At 41.1% G+C, this 15,478-nt stretch overlaps 1 protein-coding gene across 5 annotated transcripts in view; it reads left to right on the forward strand.

Annotated features, from left to right (window-relative positions):
- Positions 1-15,478, forward strand: part of slc8a2b (solute carrier family 8 member 2b) — a 104,999-nt gene that overhangs the window by 30,942 nt on the left and 58,579 nt on the right. For 2 of the 5 annotated variants that reach the window (XM_069161049.1, XM_069161047.1), the window contains exon 2: positions 7,938-7,976. The exons of 2 other annotated variants lie outside the window; for them this stretch is intronic. The gene's annotated coding sequence lies outside the window, so the exon portion shown is untranslated. Of the gene's footprint in view, positions 1-3,014; positions 3,156-7,937; positions 7,977-15,478 lie in introns of all 5 variants that reach the window. One more of the 5 variants, XM_069161048.1, reaches the window with a different exon arrangement.

Genomic DNA, 15,478 nt, shown 5'->3' on the forward strand with positions numbered 1-15,478 from the left:
CTGTTAAAAAATGATGAACACTGCTATTAACGTTATTGTTTCATAGAGGGATTTCTTCAGTGCCCTCCTCTCCTCCATATTGTGTCGTACCTCTTTTTTTTTAATTATTTCTTTTTTTTATCCCGTTCACCAAATTTCATCAAGTTGTTTCTCGTTCTTCTTCTCAGGTGTTTTCTACTTTTCTCTCCTTCTTGCCCTCCATCTAATGCTACATGCTATTTCCCCAGAGTGCCTGTGTTTTGTGTCTCAGTTACAAGCTGAAAGATTTATTACAGCTATTTGTTCTTTTTTAACCTCTCACTGTCTCTGCCTCTGTCTGTCCATCACCGTGTCTCACGCAGGCCTTTTACAATTATTCATCCGACTATATCCGCCTGTCTCTTTTTTTTCTCTCTGACTTGTAGGTTTCGCTTCCGCATGATTATATCTGCCGGCCTGGTGATGCCTGACAACCCTCTTATTCTTTTGTCTGTGCTTCAGCCCCGAGTCTTTTCATCTCATGGCTGCCATCTGTCTTGGCATGAAGGTCTAAATAATGGATTCACTCAAAAAAAAAAAGCTGCTGCCATCGGTCAGGACATTTTTTTTTTAACCAGAGTTGAGGTCAGAGAGTAAGAACGGTTTCATCTACTTCAGCTATTATTAGTGAAATTCAGAGCATTTACGTCCTCTGCCTGGTAACAGGTGCAGGGGTGCGGGGGTCGGTGATGACTGAAGATGGACTAAGTAGATTACTCAGGTGCAGTCCACACTGCTGTCCTGATTGTGAGTTGTGAGTCACGTTAAGAAATGTGACAGCTCCATTTCAGTGGTAAGACATTCATTTTACGGGGTTAATATAGAGGCTTTTCATCAACTCAGCACGTAACTCCAAATATTTGTTACCGCCATTTTTCAATCTTTTTCCGACACGATCGATTCTGACCTAAATCAATTCCTTCACTCGGGAGTTGCCCTCCATCTTGCTTGGCCATCGTACTGCCAGCGCAGCTTTCAATGAAATCCACTCTGATGCTGCCTAAAGAAGTTTAAAAATAAAACTTGTGCAAACTTGTGATGAGATGTTATGACTTGTTTTTTTAATACAGTGTGTCTCTTGTTCGTAGGTCGGGTTGTTCACTCTGACATAATACCATCATCTTTACGTAAGCCAGCTTTTTTCTGTGTCCTTTGAATTTAAAGTACATTTTTAAACACAGAAGGTTGAAAGCAAAAAGTATAGCATGATCCGTGCTATATCACACTACTAATTATAGTGTACGGGGTATTTCTAACAGCCACACACGTCCTCCTTCGAGCCTGCCTCAGCTCTGAGGATTAAAAAAAATCTATGTTAATTCACAGTGAGAGTTGAAATGTGATCTGCATGTTTAAACACTCATTCTGGAGACACTCAATCATTGGATGCACACAGCTTTAAGACAACTGTTACAATATTAAAGTCCCCTTTCGGTCCCTCAGCTGCAACAGTACCAGTAAATCCAGTTTTTCATTTTGGAAAGCAACACAAACTGTTCAGAGAAAAAACTTCTACACGATAACTAGAGTGCAAAAAAAGCGTAGTTGCTATGGGACACAATTATACACAACTTCTATTTAAATTCATTTAATATTACTTTTAAGCTCTTATTGTTCCTGAGCAGTTTATGTGTTATTATGTGTCATAGATGTTTGACTGATTTCTTTCATAATTTTTTAAGTAAATAAATACTTTCTTTCTTCCTCCTTTAAACTTTACAATCCGCCGTGACCTGAAAACAAACCGAGGATGCTTCTTGTTTTTGTACTTACTTGCTTTTTGTTCACTTCGTGCCCCACCCCCCAACCCCCACCTCCTCCACACACACACACACACACACACACACACACACACACACACACACACACCCCTGCCTCATGCAATAATCTGGGTACACCAGAGATCAGAGAGAATCTATGACAGCATTGTCAGAGCTGATTGGGTTTTTTCTAGAGCAGCTAACAGAAAAAAACAAAAGTACAATTGTAATTGAATTAGTAACCTGTCTGTCTGTCTGTCTGTCTGTCTGTCTGTCTGTCTGTCTGCCTGCCTGCACTGATTGAGGGCTAACGATGAGAAGAATCAGATGGCCGTGCTGAGTTCCACTTGTCTCTAAAGCTATTTTCCTGTTTACTGTCTTTCAAATGTAAAATGAGCTGCTGCCTGTAATGAGTGCAGAGACTTGGGTGATCTAATTATAACCCACGTTAGTTTTACCAGCAACTAAAGGGTTAACTCGCACATGCAGTACCGACGTTCACCAGAGGGGCGCTGTGGTGCACGTCGGGAGATCAAGTCTCTCCCCCGGTAGAGACCCTTCATGTCTCCAATGAAACAGGTCATGATCTACATGAAGAATCTCATCGGGTTGATTTCTGCTCACTGCTGTTGAGGATCTTTATTTATTTGATCGTTAACCAGACCGACTCCGGAGGAAGAAGTTGATTTAAAGTCTGAGAAGAATCTCCGGTGAGTGAATGTTAGCCGTAGCTACAAAGGAGGACAGTTGTAAACAGTTGTTTAGTTGGGCTAAAGATACCGATCAGGAGAGAAGAGAACAACAACCAGTCGGAGATAAATATTAATTTGTTGATGAATATTATTTTACGGGGTTGATATCTGTGATTGTGGAGCTACATGTGCGGGACGGGGCTATATAATGTCGGGACCTGTTGAACCGAGCGGGAAGGATGACGTCATTTTCTTGTTTTTAGCGCCAGAAGTAAACGGTCAGCTTGAGAACAGCTGTTGAGTGTGTTGCTTAGTAACGGTGGACGTTTAAATAATGTCTGTTAAATATAAGTGATAGATGTCACTGAGACACGAGTACATGTGTGAAATATGTTGGTATGTTAATATTGACCATAGTGAATTATATATATATATATATATATATATATATGTGTGTAATACTATATTTCTGGTCATTTACTGTTACACCAACAATAGAGTTTACAAATTACAGTACTGACATATTAAATTCTGCTGTATGCAGGTTGTTTTTGTTTGTATGGATCTGTGATGGAGACAGCGATCCCCAGAAACCTCCGCAGAGCGCTGGAGCTGAGTGACCCTGTGACCCCTGATCATCTTTGGTCTTCTTGGATTCTCCTGCCGGAGCACCGACGAGCAAAAGGTTTCAGATAAGAGTTCGGCTGAGAGCCTCCAGACATACACTGACTGACTGAGAGAAATACCGGTATTGGGGTTATTATTTGAATTTGTTATTTTTATTTTATGTTGTTCTCTTGATTTTCTGTGCGTGTTAATAACTATAATAAATTGCAGTTCAGTTCCTTGTTTTAAACTGCAAACATTTGCCGTGTTTCATTCACTCCCAGAGCGACCTAAAGACAGGACTAAACTTAACACAGGAAATCTAGTGTGTTACATAGATTACATAATGCTTACAGATTGTTGTTGTACTATACCGCGTCAGATCCAGTTGAACCCTCTGTATTTAATACCAAAATTAATGCTCATGCAGCTGACCATCGATGCATCAGATTAATAATCAGCCTGGAAGAAGTCAGTCAAGTAGTCTGTTGTTTCTGAAACCAGTCCAGATCTAAAATATTTTTTTATTTTATTTTATTTGTTAAACCTTAAAAGGTGGAAAACAGCAACTAAGCCTTCTGGAAATGTGTCTTCTGCTGTAATCAGTGTGACTTCTCACCAACCCACTTTACACTGAGTAGGCTCAGAGAGCTGATGGTCTGGACCTCAGCTTGACTCTTGCAAATTGCCCTATTTGCGGTTGTGGATGTGGGAAATAAAATGCTCTGGTGGCCAGAGCTCATAATGGATGTGCAGCTGGTTTTTGAAAATGGACTTGTAAATGACCAAAAACATGATGTAGTGCTCTTCAAATAGGAAATCCTCCTCTTGTTTTTGTCTCTGTTGTTGTGGACTGAATGGGCACCATTAAAAAAAAATTCTGATGAGTGGATCTGCCTTTAACGCAGCAGGTAGCGATCCAGTGGGAGCCGAATACACAATTATCCAACTATTGTGTGTGGCTTTGATAAATCTGCCTTCTCCATCCTTGTTAATTGAGGTCTGCTGTGAGCAGCTCGCTTGTATTGGAGCTAAAAGGTTCAGTCTGTTGAGGTCTCGGATCCAACCCGGGGGGATTGCAGCAGCAATGGTAATTGATGATTTATCGGTTTAGACCAGTGTTTTTTTCTTCTTCACACATAATAATAATAATAAACTTCATTTGTATAGTACCTTTCATACAAGAAATGTGCTTTGCAGCAAGAAAATGACATCCAGTGTTTCACCTAAAAACAGATATAAAGGAACATTTAAAAACATAAGAAAGAAATGAGATGCATAAGAAGAGATCAAGTTAAACACAAATAAACGGTGCACATAACTATTTTAGTTCTAATCTTTTTTTAATTTATTTATTGAACTTAGAGAACCGTGGGGCTAAAAGTTACAAAAATAAATCATAAAAGTGACGCAGCTTTCCAGAACAGACCGTCTGTGACTGTAATATAGAAACAACGACTACATCAGCTGTCAAAATAAGAGCTTTAGATGATGTTTAATTCATGTTAATTCAACACGTAGACCTGCTGGATGCACACCCAACTTGACGAGTGTATGATTTTCTGTAGTATACAGTAATATGTAATCACCTCCTTTGATAATAAGCATTTAATGATATTTTTTTATTGTGAAAGCCACATGAAGAACTCAGCTCAACTCAACTCTGGAGAGACTCGCCAGAGACTCGCCTGTTTGTTCGCAGAGCAGCAGAATTGGAGAAGAGAAAATCAATGCGAGTTAAATGTGCAGCACACTCTGGCCTTTGGACCCACCTCTCATATTATCGTGAAGGTGTCAGCCCTGTTTCACTTTATTGAGTTCCTCTTGTGCGTGTTTGTGTGGGTATGAACTTGCCGGTATTATTGCCTGGGGTGCAACGCTGTTTACTGTTAAGCACCAGCAATTTTATCTGCTCTGCGACAGGAGGTGTGTGTTTGCTTTGTTGTCCCGACACATACCTGCTTCCCTGGTTTACTGTTGCACTCTAGCAATACCATATGTCCTGCAAAAATGTGTGTGCGTGTGTGTGTGTGTGTGTGTGTTTGTGTTTGTAGGTCCTGGCAGCATCATAACAAGACGAGGAGACCAAGTGTGCTTGACACATTCGAACCCTCGAATCGCTCAACTTCCTTTTATTTGTTGACCTGCATCTTTTTCTTTTTTTTTTTTTATGTTCACTTCTTTTGTGTTACTCCTTTGCCTGTCTCACCACACACAGACACACACACACACACACACACACACACACACACACACACTGCAAAACCATAAACACCCACACAAACAACAGCTCATGGTCATCTGCTCCTCTGTCATCATGACCCGCCTCTGATCGGTTGCCATGGTGTCCCCTATAGTAGGACATCTCAAACCGTAGTTCTACTCTTACAACCAGATTTTCTACGTCAACGTGAATTACGTTAAACAACTAGGACTGTTGAAAAGTATGTTTTTGGTTTCATGTTGTGAAATTCATTTGTGGCATCTAAAGCAAATTTGTCAGTCAAACATGAAGGACAAACATTTTTTTTTGCCAACACAAAACATCAGATTTGTTATTGAATGTTGAGCAGGCAGATGGACAGTTTTATTTTATTTCAGAATAATCTGTCCCTTGTAGGTGGTTAACAGCAGAGTGAAGTGCGGTGATTTTATTTCTAGTCCTGTCGTCTCCTCACTGGAACTAACAAGCTCTGCTATCCAGTAAAGATGCCAGCAAGCTTCATGTTGCAGAGACAGATCTGAATCTAACAGCGGTTGTTTTTTTTATATTTGGCAGACATGTCCTGAGAGACGCTGTAGGTATCAGGGCGGATTCGGGAGATGTTTTAATGGCTCACTCTCTACTGAAGGAAAAAAAAGTGGATGAAATGTCTTCCTTGCTGTTGTCATCTGTGTTTTGTTTTGTCCACCTCAGCTTGGTAGTGTTGCAGCGCTGCTCCCAGTAATGACGGCCAGCTCCACCGTGTGAGCTTTTCAATTCTCACTTCATAACAGTGTGAAATATGAAACGTGACGTGAGTCTGAGTTCAGGCAGCTTCGCATTGTGTGTCCGCACTTTATGGGTTAAACTGACAAAGGTGATGGGCAGCAGATGATTTCAGCTGTCACTGATGAACGTGACTGAATGAAACAGGCCAAAATTAATTTTAATTAATTAATTTCAGGAGTCGAATTCTCCCTGTTAACCTTTCATTCATAACATATCAGTAATTTTGGCAAGGCAAGTTTATTTGTACGGCACATTTCAACAACAAGGCAATTCAAAGTGCTTCACATTAAACCATTAAAAACATCAAAACATCAGGCGAAAGAAAAGGACAATTAAACACTGATTAAAACATTAAAATAAAATAAATAAAGCAAGCTAAAAAAAAAAAAATAGGACAAAAGTTACAGTGCAATGTGAGACATAAAATACAGAAATGCAAGAAATTCATCAAGATCCTCAAATGTGGTTCAGTGAAAGGCAGCAAACAGGAAAGTGTTCAGTCTTTATTTAAAGCTGAGAGTTGCAGCAGACCTGCAGCTTTCTGGGAGTTTGTTCCAGATGTGTGGAGCGTAAAATCCACGTTTAGTTCCGACTGTGGGAACAGAAAGGAGATCCGTCCGAAACGTCTTTCTTGGTCTCATTGAGGACTCGAGCTGAGCTGTCTGACTGACTTTTTACAGAGACCTGTGAACACACCGTTACAGTAGTCGAGTCCACTGAAGATAAATGCACGGATGAGTTTTTCCAAATCCTGTTGAGACATAAATCTTGTAATCCTCGATATATTCTTCAGGTGATAGCTGGCTGATTTTTGTAATTGTCTTAATATGTCTGTTCAGATTGAGGTCTGAATCCGTGACTACACCCAGATTTGTCACTTTAGGTAAATAGATGAGTATCGGATCAGACGTATACACGACATCAAAGTGCTCAGATCGGGATCAGGACATTTCTTCTGGTCTAAATCCTTAGTCTCTGGTTCATATTGTTTCTATTACGCACATCCTGTTCCATTCAGTGACTTACAACATTTTCAAAGATGAATGTTTGGAAACACACTCGCCTCTTTCTCTTAGGCAGTGTTTAGCTTTTCTTTCATCTGTCTGCTGGCTGCTTCAGCATGATGTACACTACCATCTTTTTCTTCTCCCGTGTGTCTCTCACGCACGCACACACACACACACACACACACACACACACACACACACACACACACACACACACACACACACACACACACATCCTTTTCCTGTTTCTTTCGTGCACCGTGATCAATATTCAAATCTACATGGGCTGGTTCTCCGCAGTTTGGAGCCCTCATCACTATCTCGAGCACGTCTCAACAACAGAAGAGCCAGACAGACAAAGAGACGGTACGTCGTGAGGCGGGAACGAGCTGCTCGTCATCGGCCTCCGCTTTCTGACGCTGAGTGCTCTCTAGGCAGGTTCTCGAAACTGTTTAATTCACTGCGTGGCAAAAGCAAGAAACACAATTATCACCGCTAGTTAACTAAGTGCGAGTTTGAAAGGATCGGAGCAGTCGCTGAGTATAAAAGCCCACCGTGAGTCGTCGACGGTGTCGCTCTGTGTGGGCTGCAGTCACTGATGATCTCCGGAGAAAGACGTGCTCTCAACAGAAATGTCCTTTCAATGATTGTCCATAGTTGAGAAATCCTTTTTTTTCAGCCAAACACTTCCAAGCTCTGACCTATTTGGTTCGGTTTCTCGGGACATCAGGGCAGACTTTACAGTGTGTAAATCTGTGAATGTGTTACTGAAAATGTGACTCTTCAAGCTGTTAATCAGGTTTTTATAGAGAAAATTCTGTTTCCAGGGCGTCCACCGATTACATTTGGTCTTCTGTTTCAGGGCAGCTGAACCCCCACGACCACATGAGTTTGGTTTGGGGTAAGTAAACTGTCTTCTTTGCTTGAGTGTAAATAGTGCAATCACACACACACACACACACACACACACACACACACACACACACACACACACACACACACACACACACCACAAGAGGCTCAGTGAGACAGTCATGAAGAGACTGCTTTTGTTCCCGATGCCAGCTCAGCCTCTCCTCTGTTCTCTGTCCTTCCCTCCGAATACTAAACATCTCACTGCTGATATCTAGAGCCAGGAAACTAAGCACTGCTGCTCTGTGTCACCAGATATCAGTGTGTGTGTGTGTGTGTGTGTGTGTGTGTGTGTGTGTGTGTGTGTGTGTGTGAGATTCGTCAGAAGTCCATGTTTGCAGCACGAGCCTCAAACCCTTTTCAGCTATTTTGTTTTGCTTTCTCTTTCTCAATTTCTTTTTTTGTTGTTGTTGTTGCTTCGTCTGTTTTGCTCTTTGCTTTAAGATATTTTCTTTTTTTTTTTCTTTCAAATCAGATTTTTGAATTTAACTCTCAGTTGATGTCAAGTTTTAATGTTCTTCATAAAAGTACCAGCAGTTCAGACCCACTTGATGTTGTCAGTTAAGCCCCGGCGGAGAAAAGCGACTATTGACTCTTTTCTTTCTTCATCATTCAACTTATTTGCCATGAAAATAATATTTACCCAGTCAGATATATCTAATCCCTGTCTAACCTCTCAACAACGTAACAACAACAAATACACTTCATACAAGGGAAAGAATCTTTTATGGTGTTAAAGTATTTAAAACACATGATTTCTCATTTTGATATAATTCTTGTATTTTCACTTCATCATCGTCATCTTTGTCTTTCCGACCTTAAACCTCCCACCGACTTATTTTTCATCTTTCATACCTTTATATCTGTCCGTGTCTCTATTTCTCTTCTCGATAACTGAACCGTTGGTTCTCGGATCGTGAAGGCAGTTAACCTCCTGCGCTCGATGTTAGTCACCACCCCTCGTTCATCCCCTCCATCTCTGAGATGTAATGACGACGGTGACTGTGGTCAGTTCAGCGCAGCTCAGTTCAGCGCAGCTCACCGATTAAAGTCATTCATGTTTCTGATTGGAGGACCGACCCGTAGTGATGCGGGCAGAAGTCCAATAGGATGAGATGCCCCGTGTAAATCTTCTCCTCGCTACCCAGTGATGCACTAAGGGATCATTGTCATGCTCGGGTGAATCACCTCCACCTCTTCATTAACACTTTATTACCCTCGTTTTTATTCGACTATTAGCTCTGAGCAACAGTGAGTTCAGTGGTTATGTCTGCAGTGTGTGTGTGTGTGTGTGTGTGTGTGTGTGTGTGTGTGTGTGTGTGTGTGTGTGTGTGTGTGTGTGTGTGTGTTTGTAGGACATGATAAATTCAATTAAATGTAGAATAGACGGAAACTCAGAAGTCTTGTGAAATTCAAAATGTGATTTTCCTGTTGTTTCTGTCTGTCCCTGCTCTGTGCTTCATGCCAGTTAAGTTCTTATTGTTTTTATGTAGTTTCAAAGATTCATGACTGTTGTGTTTCTTAAAAAAAACATATTTCCTTTTTTACATTTTTAAATTTTTTTTTAAATTATTTGCAATGAACTCAAAACCGAACTTAAAGTAGGAAAAAATAAAGTGCGATCATTCAGTCCACGATCCATCGTGTGTTCGGTGTCGAGTGAGGCCGGCTCTGTTTGTTTTCTGTCAGCTTCGAGGTCTTCATCCCGATCTGAACTACGTTACTACGTAGTAGGTCGTGAACCCTCAACCACGGGACACCCTCTCTGTTTTTATCGTTTGCTTGTTTTTGGTCCGTCTCGCAGAAACGGTGCGATTTAATGGGAAATGAGTGGTTTGTCTGATGTAGAAGGAGAAGCGGGCGATGCGATACGACAATTTCATAAATCTGTTTTTGTTATCTCCTCTTTTATTTACTGAAAAGACAACCTTGTGATACGTGTTTGTTTCTTAACCTTCACAAACACTTGAAAAGAAAAAACAAACACCTGAAGACACAAACAAACATTCAGGCACGGCTGTGTCAGCTTCTCCCAGACACACACATCTTCCTTCAATTATCCAGGCTTTGTTTGACAAAGGCCATCATATTTCCCCGAGCTCCCGGCCCTTCTGTTTGTAGAATACAAACTGGTGAACATCAGAGGATAACCATGTTTTTTTATTTATTTATTTTCTACCCCCTGCTTCTCATGAATGTATTTACCCCCACAATCCTTCACTTTCACCCAACAGCAGAGCTTGATGCACGTGAGTAGCTTTGGGCTACTGGGAGAAAATGATTGATCCATAATCCATATTTTTCCATTAGAAGGAGCTAACATCCGTCGTGTGTGAAAAAGACGTGAAATCAATGCGTCTGACTTGGATTTCAGACGTGTTAGTCGGGGCTCTTGGTTTTGACTGTCTGTCATGACGAATTTTCCTTTTGGCCTCATAAGATCATGAGAAATACTTAGAAATGACATGCAAATATAGATCCTTGGTCAAACCACATGCAAAAGTAAATACGTTTATAATACAAATATATATATATATATATATATATACAATATATAATGTTTCCAAAAAGCCAGTTAAACAGTCTTCTCGTGTTTCTGGTAAAATGATCATTTTGAATGCAGAAAAAAAAGAATATCTAAACAGTTTGAACAACTTACTGTCTTTCAATGCATACAAGAGCCATGCAGCCGCCATCAGTGTGTGTATGTGTGTGTGTGTGTGTGTGCGTGCATGCGTGTGTGCAGACGTAAATAGTCTTGTGTCCATAAAGGGTTATGTTTCTGTGTGTCATCTCTATAATTGCTTCTGCCTGGATACAGCGGTCGGTAGACGAGTGGCAGGATTGTGTGAGTGGGTGGAGGGGGGAGGGGGGGGGGAGTTATTGGTTTTCTGAGAGACCAGTTGGGACTTAAGGATGCATCTGGATGTGTGTGTGTGTGTGTGTGTGTGTGTGTGTGTGTGTGTGTGTGTGTGTGTGTGTGTGTGTGTGTGTGTGTGTGTGTGTGTGTGTGTGAGAGAGAGAGAGAGAGACTGAGGGCGAGCAGGAGGGACGAGGCTGAAAGGAAAATGTGTCTTCTTAAACAAGCACACACACACACACACACACACACACACACACACACACACACACACACACACACACACACACTATTCTCTCCTGCTGAAATATGTGTGCGTTTGTGGCTTTCCCTCAGTCGACACATCCTAATAAGGTCAAGAAAGAGTGCAGATGAAAGGTTATGTTTGTCATCATCACCCACTTAGCCTCACCAACTCTCCAAAAACACACACAAACATATTCTCTAATCGGAGTGAGACGGTGAGAGTTTGCTTCTGAACCTTTTATACGCACGGGGGATGTTCACTTTGGTAAGAGGCTTCCTTGGTTCTGTACGTTTCTACGATCCAAACAATTACCATCCGAATCTATTTATGTTGTCGTACTCGGACTCCCAGAGTGGAAATCCCAGCGTGTGTTCAAACCAAACCGGTCCAGCTAGCCGCCGCCAGGATTTAAAGTGCGTGACTATCCGTGGTGGTACGGTCCGGGTGCTCAGAGGGAACAAAAAGGACCAAAGGAGATCCGACTTCACTAAAAGGGTCATTTAATAGATCTATGACAAGTAAAAACAACATTATATTGAATATTATATGAAGGTTCAGTTGACCAATCAGATCGCTGGGTCAGAACTACTTGTTGTGTAATATTAGCTTAACAGTTCATTAGATTTAGTCTTATTTTTGTTCTGTTTCCCACAGTCCTGCTTTCCAACCTTCCTCCACGTTTTCACTTTGTTTCTCACGATCACCTGCTTCCTCTCACTCTTCGTCTGATGTTTTCATCGTATCTCCTCTCTGTTAGCTTTTTCTTTCACTCTCCTATGTTTTCGCATCTTATTGCTTTCCATTTGCTATTTCTTTTCAGTTTCTGACAGTTTTCTGACCACCACCACCTCCACCACCTTCCTCCTCTCAGTCTCTTTGCTGCAGCTCTTTTTTTTAGACTCCTTTTCCTCTTTTTGCATCTTTAAATCTCTCCAAACTACAGCTTCTTCTCTGCAGTGCAGATTTGCCAGCCCACACCCACAATCTCTTCTTCCTCCATCATCTCATCACTCTGACCAGCTGCACAGTCATTATTGGTGCCGGTGGTGATTAATCAATAACTATTAAAGTTACCTGAAATGTTTACAAGAAAATAAAATCAGGTCTAATTTAAATTTTAAAAACGAAGTAGTGCTATAAATGCCCTCTAATGTCAGCAACACATCCTCACACCATCTCTAAGGTTTTAGAGAAGATCAGGGTTTTGGGTAACGTAACTAAATTTGTCATAAGTTATAACACATACATGAAATGTATTCAAAATCCATCATCATTGACAAAGAAGCCATTCATTCATTCAATCATAAAAATAATGAAAAGTTGCAGCCCGTTTAATTCAAACTGGCTGCACATCACTGAGGATTGATAACAAGTATCGTATATTAGTAGCACAGCAGTGATATGTGTTGGTGTGCTTGTACTGATGATGGTGTGTGTGTGTGTGTGTGTGTGTGTGTGTGTGTGTGTGTGTGTGTGTGTGTGTGTGTGGGCGCGTGCTAATTCTTATCTCGGGTATCAGATTATCTTGTTAAGCACTAAACGAAGGCAGGCTTCAGTGATCACCACATATGCATTCACATCCTTCATGTTTAATGTGAAAAGGTGCTTTGTACGATACAGCGCGTGTGTGTGTGTGTGTGTGTGTGTGTGTGTGTGTGTGTGTGTGTGTGTATGTGTGTGTGTGTGTGTGTGTGTGTGTGTGTGTGTGTGTGTGTGTGTGTGCGCGTGTGCCTTGAGCCTCTTGATTCAGCTCAGAGAAGGTGACAGCTGATGTAGGGTGTGATTACCGAGGAGCGGAGGAGGTGGTGGGACTTTGGCTATTTGATAAGCACACACACACACACACACACACACACACACACACACACACACACACACACACACACACACACAATAATGAGGGGAGTATTAGCTGGCATGGAGCGACGGCAGGCCACTGTAATTACAGAGGACGGCTGTGGGTGGGAGATGGATGGCTTGCAGTCACACACACACAACACAACACACACACACACACACACACACACACACACACACACACTCGCTTTCAATGAAGTTTGAAAGAGAGAGACGTCTCGGTTCTCTCGGTATTTGGTGCCACTTTGAAGTTGAGTTTTGGAGTTGGCCCCTGAAAGAGCAGCCACACAAATATTTAGCATTTTCACGTCAACTTAACCAAAGAAGCTTCTAGCTGTCGTACAGTTTTTCTACAATCAACTTTCCGTCAAAGCCCTGACACTGTGGGGAGACGAGGCTCTACACATCAACATGTCTCAAATGTTGTGCTTCATTTCTGTTGAATCAGATTCGGAGAAGTTTGAAGTTTTGTAGGAAAGGTTCAATAACATCGGTGTTTGCTGACTCATTGTTTGCTGGAAATAATGATCGATGTCGTGCCAGTTAATGAGTCCTTCTATCCATCTCATTCATGGGAATGTGGGATTCATTAAAAAAAAAATACTCTGGAAGATGAATTCAATTCCTTATATTCCTTTAATTTGCTTTTTATCAAAGAAATATAAAAATAATTTCATAAACATACTTCTGATATCAATAAAACAAATCAACATTCAAGCCCTTCACTTACAAACACTTCAGTTAATCATCGGTGCATTCTCAAATTTGACCATAAACATCAGATAAAAACTCTATTTATACCTTATTGTCCTTTTTATTTAGCAGTGCTTGATTTGTTTGCTGAGAGATGATCTTCAAAATAACTGCGCCTTTTCTTTCGTGTGTTGTGAATATTTCTGTTTCTCTTGCTCATTACGTAGATGCTTTATAAATAGGTCAGGCATTTTATTATGGCTCTGTGAATGCCTGAAAGCCGGTGGCTGTGTGTTCTCAGTTTTTAATTTATGAACCAATAAACACGACACAAAGTAATAACTGGTATTAATACCCTTCAAAATGATTATACCTCGAGCTGAGATGGCCTTTTATGAAGTTGGACACACACACACACACACACACACACACACACACACTCAGATGTCACACACATACTAAAGATGAATAAGTCGTAACCAGAAGGGTGTGTGTGAATACAAGCGTCCGTCAAAATACACACATTTACTTTACACACATACACAAACACAGACTCTGGATACAGAAAGTGAACATTTTGAGCTATCCCACACACAGACACCTGATGCACAGATGGATTATGAGTTGTCGTTTTAAAGCTTCATGCTTCATAAGACCTTCAAAATGTGTTACAGCCGGTCATGCCTGCATAATCTCCAAACGACGGAGACCAGAGCACCTTGTTCCCATCATCAGGCTGATTGCGAGGCTGCTTTAGTCTTTTGCTGTGATTAGTGCGACATTAAAAAAAAAAAGTGAATTATCACGAGGGACGAGGCCTCAGCGGGCGCATCCCGCATTTGTGACTCACAGAGTGGAGAGTAAAACAAGGCATTTATGAAATCTGCTTTCATCTGACCTCCTGTTATTAAAACACATTCACCTGCATGATTGGGATGTTTTATACCTCGAGGTGTCAAAGAAAGAAAACGTCCTTCATACTGTCAATCCCTTGTATCAACCTTTTGGTCCGCAGGGCCTCATCAGGTACAATTTATTGAATTCATCAGGTGGATTTCTTCTGGTCTGAGGATATAAAGACTGAACCGAGTGTGTGCAGGATGTCTGTTCGACGTCCTCGAGTGCGAGAACTTTGCAGAGTAATACCTCCAAAATGCAAGAGAGGAATAAACTCGACTGCTCGTACTTCCATTATTAGTTCCTGTGTCAATCAATATACCGTTTATAAAGAGCTTTGAAATGAGGGAAGGAAAACTTGGAAAAGGAGGAAGGAGGAGAGGAGCAGTTGAGTTGAGAACATCCTGAGGCAAGGAGGCAGAAAATCTGTTTTAAATTCAAACCAGGTAACACGTCTCACTTTCCATACAGGGAGTGAACAGTGCTGCCCTTATCAGATTATCATTCAGGGCGTGATGCGTAAAGTGTTTTGATTTGGGTTTTTTGGCTCTCAAATAACTCGGGAAACAAAATCAAAGTAACCGTTACAGATTGAAATGTTGCAGATTAAATCTGAGTTTCCGAACTCCAACTGTACTGTAATATCTTTATTTTTCCTTCATTGACTAAGTCACTGCAACAAAAAGAGACTTAAAAAAAACATGAATTTCTCGCTATGGCGCGACAGAGACAAATAGAGTCGCCGTTACGAGGCATCCAGCTCAACCACGTCCTTCTCAAACTATTCAGGGGAAACTATTCAGAGAAAGCAAAGCGCCTGTTGACGCAGCTGCAGCATGTCGCTGACCGTTTTTAACATCATCATCAGTCCAAACATTTTCTTGCTTGTTTTAAAATGGCATCCATTTTTTTAATTTTTAATTTTTTTTTTTTATCT

This window comes from Embiotoca jacksoni, unplaced genomic scaffold (assembly GCF_022577435.1).
Source record: "Embiotoca jacksoni isolate LCO1_2020_lvr unplaced genomic scaffold, fEmbJac1.0.p SCAF_28, whole genome shotgun sequence".
Classification (NCBI taxonomy): Eukaryota; Metazoa; Chordata; class Actinopteri; family Embiotocidae; genus Embiotoca; species Embiotoca jacksoni.